The following is a 13,216-nucleotide window of genomic DNA, read 5'->3' on the forward strand; positions in this document are numbered from 1 at the left end:
CTTATTTATAATTTTACTTATTTATAATTTTAACTTATAATTTTGCTTATAATTTACTAATTTAACTTATAATTTTCCTTATAATTTACTAATTTAATTTATAATTTTAACTTATAGTTTACTAATTTAACTTATAATTTAAGATTTTTACTTAATTTTGTCGATCTATTGCTTTGTTTCAAGGTTAAATGCCGTGTTTTTGTATCGTTATATTAATAGTAATAGTATTAATTGCTACTTTTATTGCATATTTGTTTACGTATCAGCCAGATATTACGTATAGCGCCATTTATTATTCATTGAATAGAAAAATAGTTTACACTTTCAGAAAGACTAAAAATTTGTTTAAGAGAATAGCAGAGAATACTTTTCATTATATACCTCCACAGACAACTATGTTTGCTTGATGTTAATATTAAAGCTAAGAACTCTTAATTAGTAATTTAAATAATAAAACTTAATTCCTACTACTTTCCTTTTATATAAATGCATCAATCAAATGTAAATGCTGCCGAAGCAGCAGGATCTATGTGAAACTGCGAAGTGGTGATTTCATGTAGGCGAACATAAAGAGAGAACCGCAAAGTGCTTAATTTTTATAGCATGCCTTTCATTTGTTTCTAAAATACCAAGGCCATAGAAGAGTAATGCTGCCGAATGTAACAGAATCAATGTGGAACAACGAAGCGGTGACTCCGTGAAAGCGGAAAACGATATGGAACCGCGTAGCGGTGAGTTCGTGAAGGCGAACCAGCTGGTTGCTGCAGACGGCTAGTAATAAATAAAATATTGCACAGAAATGCCTTTAATAATGTATTGGCGAAATGACAGCTAGGTCAGTGTATTTCTAAATAAATTGAAGTATGTAATTTATTAAAAAAGAATTTGACTCAAAATTATTTTATGAGTTTAAATATGACTCTATTTGAGAAAGGAATGAATGTATCGGAAGGTTTTGATTAAGTTGAGTAAGCGCTAACTACGAGCACTTTCTTTTTGCATCCGACGCCTTCAAGTGCGTATGTTTTGGACAGCACAAGTACTACGAAGCAATTTCGGCTCTCTAGAGAGCTTGTGTAGAACTCAGGCTGAATTAGATCCGTAAAACTAAACTGTTGCGGTTACCAACGGTTAAGATCAAGTTCAGCTTCAGTAGAACTTACGAACGTGTTAGCGTTACGCTTGTTTGAACCAACTGTGCAAGATTGCAACGCATTATATTCAGTGATCCTGCTCAGTTTTTGCAGAAAATTACAAAAATAAGCGTAGTGCTAAAAAACTCACCCAATTTGTTTAAAGTTGTTTTTAGAATAAAAATTTAATTGCATTAAAATCAAATTTAAAAAACAAATTCTTTTAATCAGTTTATGTTATAAATATTAATTGATAGATAAAGATATGATGAGAAAAGAAATCAAATGACAAATTTTCAATAACATTTTACCTTCAGAAAATTAAAAGTTATATGTAAAGTATGGTGGTATTAATTTTTTTAAAATTATTTTATTTCGATGATTAGTATGAGTTATAAGACGTGCATATGTAAATTGTTCTTAAACTTGTAGTAAAAGTTAAAACGCGGAGAATTCTATGGCCTTGAAAAATATCAGAGAATTTAAATTATCCTCTAGAAACAAAGCGATCTATTTTCCTGTCTTGTGTGTATGATATCGCTACAATTATTATTTTTTAAATTTTATTTATTTAAAACATTATTGCATATTTTAAAGTGTTTTATCCTGAAAGATCTTATTTAAAGAAAGGCAATGACTATATATACCACTAAATACTCTTTTTTAAGAAAAAACTCTCTGGAAGTTTCGATTAAAAAAATAAACTCACCCACTTAATGCAAAACAAAATTAAAAAGTGAAAAAAAGAATTCTAAAAAAATTATCAAACAGCAGCGGTCGCCATAGCAACGCATACAATGACGACGCATGCGCACTGTAAACTATTACTCCTGATTATTGTAGTTAAAAAGTGTGATGACGCCATCAAATCCAAACCAAGACCTATTTTGCCAATGGGTAAAAAAAATCAAGTTACCGCTTTAATTTCTTGAGATTATTTATTAAATATTAACCAGTTAATTATTAACCATTAAATTTACTCATTTATCGTCTAAATTTATTTGAATATTTTCTAAGTAAATAGTGATAGCGAAAACAATGCTTTTTTTTATATATGAATATACAGAAATGATTTGAAAAAGGCGAGCGAACATTGTAAGCTTACTAGTACTCTACGCCATTCGCTACACATGCGCAAAATTGAAAAAAGCAAATAAATATTAAAACATTATGCTCTTGTATTTTTTTTAAACTCTGCAACATAAATATTTTGTCTCCTGAGAGTGGATGAATGTTTAATTTCATAAAAATTTTCGAAACACAATATGGTAATCCCGGGAGTAGAGAAGAGTGAGTGTTATTTGAAATTTCCTATGAAGAAGCTAACAGCAACGTTGCTATAAAAATAAAACAAGTTACTAGAAATTGCATTTTCTTATTATTGGCTATCGAAATGGGCTACAGGTAGCGTAGAGCAGAACTCTCTACCTATGGCAACACTGCGCATGCTTTCACCATTAGCGTGTGGAGGGCCATAGGAGAAGGAAGTACGTTAGTTTCTGTCTTGATTTTCAAATAGATTAAAATCTTTTAAGTTAGGAAAATATATGGAATGGAAAACTACATTGAATATCGTTCTGAAAGAATGAGTCATGGAAATTTAAAAAATATTTTTTAACAATTAAATACGAAAATTATTAAGAAAGGAAGAAAATATCGTAGTATATTCCTATACAACTGAAAAGAGGAGGAGAGGGAAGGGAGAAGGGCAAATGGCGTGGAACCAGTCTTCACCCCAGATGGGGAGAGCGTTGCAATCGTCTATAGTAATCTATACAAAAAGCAGGTTCTGTATGGGGGCCTGTGGCGCAACGGATAACGCGCCTGACTACGAATCAGGAGATTCCAGGTTCGAATCCTGGCAGGCTCGTTTTAAAGTTTTTGCTTTAGCTGTGAAATAAATAATAAATTGGACACTTTATAATCAAGATAATGTATCACAATAATTTTAAAAAGTATATAAAAATTATGTATTTCATTCAAAAATTATATATATATGTATTATTATTATTATTATTATTATTTATTTACTTTATTTATTTATTTATTTTTTTTTGGATTCGAAATACAGTACTTGTTTTTAAATTTCAAATATATTTGCTTGACTTCGAAAAACGATAAGGAATCTCCAATGTAACTAGATGAAATTTATTTTTCAAACAGTTTGACTGATATGAGAGCAAAAATTCCAGACTTCAGTAGTGTCGGAAGAATTATGGTTGTAGCATCATTAGAAGCGGAAACAAAATGTCTCAGGCTGAAAAAGGCTCAACTAAACAGAGAAAACCCGTCTAGGGAAAGAAGTCTTAAGCTGCGAAAAAGTCGGCTAAATCCACTAAGAGCAAAAAGGGAAAAATGCTTGTAAATGACATTTCGACAAACGAGCAATGCTGCTAAAAAAAGAAGAAGAAAAAATTCCAAATTGTCTCAAATGGCTTTTTGTTGATTTCAATTTACGAAAATCTAACCATGTAAGCAAACAATTTTGCAAATTTATGTAAGTTCGGTGATTTATAAAACAAATCATTGAAGCTAATACAATCTATATTTCTTAGTTTTTATGTAACCAATAATTTTTATAATCCAAATCATACAAATGTCTCATAATTCGTGTTAAAAAATGTAGGAATAATTAAAAACGTAGAAATTGAATTATAATTTATTTTATAAATTTAAAGCTACAGTTTTTAATTGTAGTTACCTGGCATTTTAATGAATATATGTATTGGAATTTTTTGACAAATTTTTCGTTAAATGTATAACACTGTAATCATTGCATATGCTTTGAGAAATGCTTTAAATCAGGGGGAAAAAATATTTTGCCCATAACCATCTCGTTATAGAGGTTTGTTAATCCTCGGTAAATAATCATTCATTCATTCATCAAACATGTTTGTTAAATAATCATGTTTCATTCATTCAACAAACATGTTTGTTAAATAATCATGTTTCATTCATTCATCAAACATGTTTGTTACATAATCATGTTTCATTCATTCATCAAACATGTTTGTTAAGTAATCATGTTTCATTCATTCATCAAACATGTTAATTGACTCGTTAAAAATTCATACGGCAGTAATGTCATTTCAAAAATATTCATATTTGCTCATTTTAAAAATATTCATACTACATGTTTTTGACAATGGGAGTATTGAGGACCAATTTTTGAAAGAATAAGATAATTTTGGATAGCTGATATTTTTGATTTTGTTGACGTTTTCAGGATACCTTGAAGTTAAAACATGCTTAAGCTATTAGACAATAACTGTTTTCAAGTTTACAAGAAAAAAAATTTCTTTTTGAGAGATTAATACTGACGGTCAACTGATAAAACACATCGATTTAAGCATGGAAATATTTTTTGTGTGAAAAGGAAATAAATTGATAACTATTCGTGTTCTACTATTTACTATTTTAACAAAAAATACGAATGGTTGACATTGATCCAAAAAAAAGTCAAAAAAACATTCAAAATTCAACGAAACGAGGATTTTTAACTTAGATTTTGAGCTACAAAATTTACTTGTGCTGGCAGTGTACCACAAACGTTAGATATTTCACTGAATATCATCACATTGAATAACTTGGTGAATTTCTCTGAATGCATTGAATGAATTGTAGGTTATAATTTTACTAATGAAAAGTACCAAAAAAGAGCAAGTAGTGTAATTTGGGGTAAATGAATATTTGACCTTGAAATTGTGAATAACTGAATTTTTTTCGTAAGTTTCAAGGTTATAAAGTGCTTTTTCTAAAAGTGATTAGGCATGAAATTAGCTGGGGGAAAAAAAAGCTTTTAAATATAGTAGAAACAAAGCTAATCAATTAATCCATAGATCCTGTGTAACTTACTCAACCTTTATATAATATGAACCTTAACTTTTAAGACCCTCTCATAAATTTGAAAATACCGGGAAGGGGGGGGGGGAAAGAAGGTTGGAAATAGCCTTAAAAGTTGTTGTTTGTGCCCAATATGATTTGCGATTGCGAATTTACTGATTGGATCAAAGAAGGACAAAACTTACACAGATCTATTTAAACAAGTGAGATACTATTTTAGATGCTTTTTTACCTTTAAATTCTTCAAAACTTTTGAAAAAAGAAATATTGCGAAGAAATAAAAAAATGTGTGTCAAATATCTTAGCATGAAAAACCTGTTCTAAAAATTTGAAAAAGATCAAAAATCTCAACGATTCAAAACCCTCTGATTTGTCCGAAAATAAATGAACAAATAAACCGGATCTTAATAAATCCTTTGTATATTCCTCCAAAAAAAGTGACATTTAGCTTTAAATTTCCAAATTTAAAGCTAAATGTCACTCAAATCTCCAAATTTTAATAACCAAATTTCCGTTGGGAATTTATTGATTTAAATAAATTCCCCACGGAGATTTTAGTAGATTGGCTTAATATGGCACAGTATCATTACGTTATCTCTTAAGTCGAAAAAGGGGGGCATATAAGCTTAGAATTACTATAATATACATAGAATAAAAGGGAAACGCAAGTATAGCTCTACTGCCATACGATTTTTTGTCGAAAAAAATAATGAAATCGACCTATTTCATTAAGAACCTATTTCTAAATATTTAAGTGTAAATGATTTCGAAAAAAATGTAGGACACCGTGTCGCTTAAATATATTCAAATCCTGATTCAATTCAAGGAGGTTATACACAAAGCAGCCCTAAGTAAATTTATTTTCTGTAAGAAGTAAACTATGATTGGCACATACGTTCTAACAACTACGGAATATCAGTAGTTTCAGAAAATATTTTGCCTAGTGGTATCAAACGTAATGTATTGCTATTCAAATAAATTACAATAAGAATGAATTTGTTCACCACTTCTTAAAATAACTTAAATAGATAAATAAAAAAACAAATTCGGATAATGAAAAAATTCTATTCGTTTTGAAAAATTTCTGCGTCAGCTCATTTCAACTAATAAAAAATAATAAAAAAAATAAAAAAAAAAATTTGTAAGAGCCTCAAATGTTTGAGAGTATGAAAAAACATGTTTTTATTTAGGATGGTATTTTGTTTAGATTAGTTAAAATACGCATGGAAGAAGATGAAATACTATAATGACATTACTATCACGTGACTTATTCTTCTAAAATGGGGGTCAACATACATCCTAGAGGAAATATTGAAAGTGTAAATGAATTTTTAAAAAAGAAGATAAAACGGAATTATCGCTCAATTATAAATGTCGTGATTCGCTAATGAGATTATAAACAAAGCAGCTCTGACTATGTAGATTCTTTCCCTAAGAGAAATAAGAATTTCTAAACAGATACATGACTTGCGATTGTTAAGGCATTTGCATTTTCTTAAATGTGACATCAGTTTTCTTAAGTTCATGGAAAATCGTGATTTATGATTTCATCATACAATTCCCTACAGAACGAAATGATGAAATGCATCAGAAGCATCGATGCCGATTTTGATTGTAGGTAGTGAGGCAACTAAAATAATAATAAACTAAAACAGAAAAGAAAAACTACCTTTATGACGCTGCAATCTTTTTAAAAGGAAAAAAAAAGTAAAATTATGCCTCTATCATAAAATCTTTTCTGAGGTAAGAGTGGTTACCTTTTTATTGCGTCTAATCCTAGTATACAAAACACGCAGGATTTGTTATCATTTCTTTTTTATCCTCTTTTCTTTTTTAATATGATTAAGTTACAGCAGTTCACATAATCCTATTTCTCTTTTGTGTTCCTTATTCAATCTTAATTTCTCAGTTAAGCTTATTTGCAAAGTAAATAAATTCAATGTTTTAATTTGTAAGCAAAATAACGCATCAATTTGGTATTAGAGAAAATTTTCAAATCCATGTCAAAGGTTGTATCGTATGTTAGAATTTTAACCTTTCTTTTTTTAGATCAAATTATTCCTGGAGTGATATAATTTTCTTTTATCACTGTCGACGAAGAGGCTATTTACGTAGTTGATTTACTTTTTACTGTTCCCTTTTGAACATCGTAGATATGTAATTGAATCATTAGAAAAGTAAACTATTTTTATAACGCTACAGTTTGTTTGGCTCAAAGTAAAAAGTAAAAATATCTTTAAGAGTTCCGCCTTCCTATAATCTCTTCGGCAAAAAAAAAGTTGATCCCTCTTTTTTAATCGAATTGTTCCTATCGATTTACTACTTTGTTTTATTTTATCACCGTCAATAAACAAGCTATTTATTAGTGGATTTAATGCATTCTTCTTCTCTGTCGGAATTTTTTTCGAATTTCCGACCTAAAAAAAAGAGTTCTTTTTATTGCTGAAATTTAATAAATGTTCTATCCTTAATTCGAAAATGCAAAATAGTTTTGGTCAGCAAGCAGTTTTTTGCTTGACCTATTGGTGGTGAAATATGTGGTCCACTGATCACTGGCTTGACTGGGTGGAAGAGGATTTTAAAATTCTAGGAATTACTAACTGGAGAACAATCGCAAAGAAAAGAGCAGAATAGAGGAAGGCTCGGGCCCTCAAAAGGCTGTCATGCCAAAGAAGAAGATGCAATTTTTTTCTTCGTCACATGGTATGCGACGCCGATCATACGGTCACGAAAGCGCCGGACGTATGATATGTAACAAGGACAGAGAAGGGGTCCTAACAAGTTTGAACGTCAACAACATTTTACGAGAGGGAAGACGATACAATCCTTTTGGCGAAAAAAGTAGAAAAATGGAAATATCCTTAAAACACTATTTTTATTACATAATCTTTTTGGCGAAAAAAAGGCTTTTATTTTTTGAAACCAAAATTATTCCTATGTTGATGGTATTGTTATTTTATCTTCACCATCAATGAAGCAGGCTATTCAAGGTAATTTTCCCTTTGCATCTTTAAAGTTTTGAAATTGAGCTTATTTTAAATTCTTGAGTCAAGTACAGATGCTAATTCGCCATCGAAAAATTCACCAAGTGATTTAATTCGCAATTTTTAAAAAAAAAAATTATTAATTTATTACAAAGTATTACTTATTAAAGTATTATTCATTAGAATACACTCAGTATTTTTGTTCGTGGCAATATTTTATATATTCAGCGATACATTCAAGTTTAACTTCAAACTATTATTTGAATCTCGAATATTATTTAACTACCAAATAAAATGTAACATATTATTTTATATTAAATCATTCTTTTTAATTTTTCAGTATTTGGAATAATTATAAAAAAATAATGGTTATTTTATTCTTTTATAAGATTAAAGGTAGATTAGGGAAAATATCAGTGTATGAACTACAGGTTATTTGTAATGTGATTATTACTAAACAATAAGAGTATTAACACAGGCAGGAATAAAGAGGTTATTGCCTATTATTTCCAGTACATTGTTATTTTTTGGTGATAAAGGGCCATAACCCGCTTTATACTTGACAATATTCTTTCTCTCTCTCTCTTTCTTTTTTTTTAAAAAAAAAAGATTAAGAGTTACTGCCCCATACTCCCTAAACTGATACTTAATATATAATAATTATAAAAATTACAATTGGTAAATGGTAAACAAATAAGCCAGTTGAAAAGAAATTTATGTTTCATAAAAAATAAAGAAGTGTTGAATAAAAAAAATGCGATTATTTTTATGATCGTCAACTCAGTAACGTTTTTTAAAGAAAAGAATACGCGCTTATTACTCAATTACGATAATTTTAGAGACCACTGACTGAGATACGCCAGCAACCTTTTAATTTTTACCAACTGAAATAGGACAGTTTTCCCTTACTACCTGAAAGGATAATGCCCCAGTTGGTACTAAATCGATAATTTAAAATATTGTAATTTTATATACTAGTGGGCTGCTCCCCCTGCTCGCTAACGCTCGCGAACCCCCGAAAATTGCTACGCAATCTTATATGGTTTGCTTCGCAAACCAAGCACGCTTCGCTCGCTACTAACTTAGGTGCATTGCAAATGCACAAAATTCTAAGAATTCAAAACAATCATTAAAATCCATATAACAACTTTTTTTTTAAAAAAAAATTACATCTTTTTAGTAAATACTAAGTCATTAAAATAAATTTGAATTCAAATAAATGACATGTAATTTGTTAAACTTATTAGAAATGTGCTATAGTATAAAATCTTTAGATAAAATTTCTGAAACTGATATCTCTTTCAGAAGGTTATAATTTTGACTATAATTAAGTCTATTAAAAATTGAAAGAAGTGAATTGCAATGGAAAAACCTGCATAAACAAATAAATTCTAGTAAAACAAATAAATTCGTGATATAAATCAAAAATCGTCAAATAAATTCGTAATATATAAATTCGTGANAAAATTATTATCGCAAACTATTTAACACATTGTATTATAGGTAAGTAAATAACTTTTAAGCTAATTTTTTTCATTTTGTGCCGTCAAATTTCGAAATCTTTAAAAGTGTGCCGCCACAAAAAAAAGGTTGAGAATCACTGATCTAAACAATACACGAACAAGATTAAAAGCTAAGGAAGGAAAGGCAAGCTAAGGAAATGAATAATAATTTCCATTTTTTCTTCTTTTTTTTTTTGTCATTTTCAAAATGTCACTGACATTTAGGATGTGATCATTAGATTTTGAGCTTGGAGAATCAATAACGTCAAACGATATCATTGTTCGTCTGCAGATATAAGTTATATTTAAATAAAATAGTTATGTCCTTTAATGTGAGGAATTTTTTTTTTCGAACGAACGTTGCTTGTTAATTATAGTTATTTTTTGATTTCTGAGAAATTTCTTCAATTTTTTAATAAAATTCGACGAAATGAAAGCAAGCAGAAAAAAACTCTCTGCACTGATGAGTTTGAAAACACTGTTTTATTTTTCTAATTTCAAGTTAAGTCGAAAAATTTTATGATGGAGGAAATGAGCCAGTAAATAATTAAATATAGTAAAAAGTTAAAAAAATTTCGAAATGTTAGGGGAAAAAATAACTTTTTGACCCTGATAAGTTAGAGAGAAGTATTATTTTATGTTCATATTATCAAGTTTAACCAAAACAACTTAACAATTTTTTTTAATTCGAAAGATCTATAGAGAGTTCTAACGAAAAACTAATACATAATTAGATTTTTTTTTATAAACAAAATCCTTGATTTTGTACGATGGGTCGAACCACCCGTAGCAGCCGTTTCGTATGTGTATATTTATAAGTTAAAGAGAAAACATGGAAAATAATGTAATAAAAATTAATGAAAAAAAGAGAAAAAAATTATTAAAATAAAATATTTTTAAAAATATTTCAAATGTTCTTTTTTATTTAAAAAGCAATTATTAAAAAAATCAGGAAACAAAATAATGTCCAAACAAAATAATGATATAATCTTGTCATCAGCTCACACTAATATGCCCGCAAAAGAGAGTGCTTTCTAATATTGTATTAATATATAGCCAAAGCAAAATATATTACAGTAGTGTGAGGAACAGTCAAAAAACCAAACGAAAATCGAACGCATTAAGTAAAAATGTACAAAATAAAATATATCAAACAAAAACAGAAAATAAAAATAAGAACTCAGAATGTAATATATAAAGCGAGTTGCGATTTCAACGATTTCAAATGAACTTACACATACCGGAATCTTTCAAGAATATATATATATTTCAGATAAACAAAAAAGAGATAGGTTTGAACAAAAATCCCGGGTGCTTCCATCTTGTTAATTATTCTTATTTATTTATTTATAATTATTATTATTATTTTAGAAAACTATTGAGATTGTAAGATATAGAGAATTTTAATATGCATAAAACGATAAGTAGCATATAAATGGTCTAACTTATTATCCAATAAATCACAATTACATTTTTCTGGTATTAAAAGAATTCTTTATTTCTATGAAAAAATTTTTCCAGTCAAAATGATAAAAGAAAAAAGAGCAGCGAATGAGGTGAATCTTTAACTGAATTTAAGTTTAAGAATAAAATCTCTGGAAGTCGAATTCCTAGAGAATGTGAAATTCCAAAAATGTCAACTTCGGAACTAAGAAAGACGCGGAAGGAATTCTGTGAAGTCAGGGAAAAGGAAGGGCATAAAGTCACCCGGGTAAAAGGGTGGTTGAGGGGGTTGTTTCTTCTTTTTCTATTAAAAAGAATGCACAGTTACAGTTAGTATTTCCTTCTGCTATTTTCAGAATTATTTTATATAAAATTATGCCGTAGATCTTAAAGTAAAAACTGGCATAACTTGAATATTAAACTAGTTTTAATATATTTAAATAAAATCTGACGCGTGTAAGAAAAGATCAATTTTACATTTTTATCTAAGTGTGTCTTTAATTTTTAATCAACTGTAAAGTTCTTCAGTTAAAATTGTTTCAATGGTATGATTGTTTTAAATACCTAGAACTTAATTTGATTATGGAGCATTCCAGTATAATTTGCTCGTTTGAAATATTTTAGATGTAATAAAATACGTATTTATTTATTGTAAACTAGGAAGCAATGATCATGCTCTCTCCTCTCATCGATTGCTTCTCATTTATCATTTTTTTTTCTTAAATTATTTGTAAAAAAAAAGAAATGTAATTTTGTTAATAAATTATATAACTATTAAATTTGAAAATTAGAACATTCTATTAAAATGTTTATTATAACGAAATAAAGAATTATCCGGATTTAAAAATGATTAATTGCACTTTAAAAAAAAGAATGTTATGACACAATATTATGACACAAAAAAAATGTTATGACACAATACAATACAAGTAAAGTAATTTTACTCTTTCTATAGCAATACATTTTTTCATATTTTTCAAGAAATACTAAGAGAATTATTTTATAACTATAGAAATGTTTCGATTAAGCAATTTCTCATACAGTTTAAAGCTTTTAGAGGTTTAGAGAAGTTTTAGAGGTTTTAGAGAAGTCTGAAGCTTTTAGAGGTTTGAAGATCCGACAACAAATTACAAACAGAAAATAATGTTTTTGAACACCGTATGACAAAAAATGTAGCAATAGGTTTGTAACTTAAAGCAGTGTTTTTAGTTATTATATTCAATGACTACACAAAATATCTAAGAATAGCTAAATAGTCACGTAGATATAGACATTTTTATATAAAAAAAAAACTTTTTTTCTTAGGTTTTTTTCTATAACTTAAAATATTCAATAAAATTAATCAAAATTTTTAGAACAATTTAAAATTAATTATAAAATTTTTGCTGTAAAATTTGAAAAAAAAATTCGTTTAAAACTGTGCAAGATATGAGTAATTAAAGTAGTTTTTTTTTAACACTGCGCCCCTAGATAGAAGAAAGAAAAGGTGTTTGATGTTATATAGTTGATCAATATCAGTTGAGTGATTATATACTTTTTCTTCCTTTTTACTTTAATTTATTATCTTTCTTTCACCCAGTACGTAGAACCGGTATTCAGCTATCATTTGCATGATAGTTTATAAGATTTTTAATTAATCCGTTACACCGGAAATAAAGAGGGGGAAAAACATGTTTTAGAAATGCGATCTTAATAGACTTTCTTTAATTTTTTGTGGTGTGTTGTTTATGTTTTACATCGATTAAGTTTAAATAAGAAGTGAAATACAATTTTTTCCATTACCGTAACTCAAGCATAAAAGTCTTGTTAAAAAAAAATAATGCAACTACTTTATTATATTGATTAAGTAGTTAGAAATTAATTACGTAATGCTTATTGGCATATTTAATAAGTCTGTAAACTATTAAATCGGTCCAAGAAAGAAAGAAATAAACAGTAAATCAAATTTTGCTTTAGTTTTAGTATTAAAATCTATTACAGTATCTAAATGTCTTATGTAATAAAACATGAATATGAGTGTTAATTTTCTATAATAGAACACTCCTATGCAATAAGATTATGTCAAATAGCTTTACAATTTTCCAAATTAGAAGATTCTGTACTCTAATATTAAGAATTAAACCGTATAAGAATAGGGGTATTTGTATTAACTATTCAACCAATCGAGTGCATATTATTTGCGAAAACAATAAAACAGTAAAAATTATGAATAAATTTTTTTATAACTATTTTTCGGTGTCGACTGCTGGTAAAGGAAAGTTTAAAAATCGTTGCAAGTAAATTAAAAATAATCATAAAAATTTTATTTCGA

At 28.1% G+C, this 13,216-nt stretch overlaps 1 non-coding gene across 1 annotated transcript; it reads left to right on the forward strand.

Moving 5' to 3' along the window:
- Positions 1-2,930: 2,930 nt before the first annotated feature.
- Positions 2,931-3,003, forward strand: TRNAR-ACG (transfer RNA arginine (anticodon ACG)). The gene has a single exon. It is a non-coding gene; the product is annotated as a tRNA-Arg (tRNA).
- The last annotated feature ends 10,213 nt before the right edge of the window (positions 3,004-13,216 follow it).

Source organism: Parasteatoda tepidariorum, chromosome 2, assembly GCF_043381705.1.
Source record: "Parasteatoda tepidariorum isolate YZ-2023 chromosome 2, CAS_Ptep_4.0, whole genome shotgun sequence".
In the NCBI taxonomy this organism is placed as follows: domain Eukaryota; kingdom Metazoa; phylum Arthropoda; class Arachnida; order Araneae; family Theridiidae; genus Parasteatoda; species Parasteatoda tepidariorum.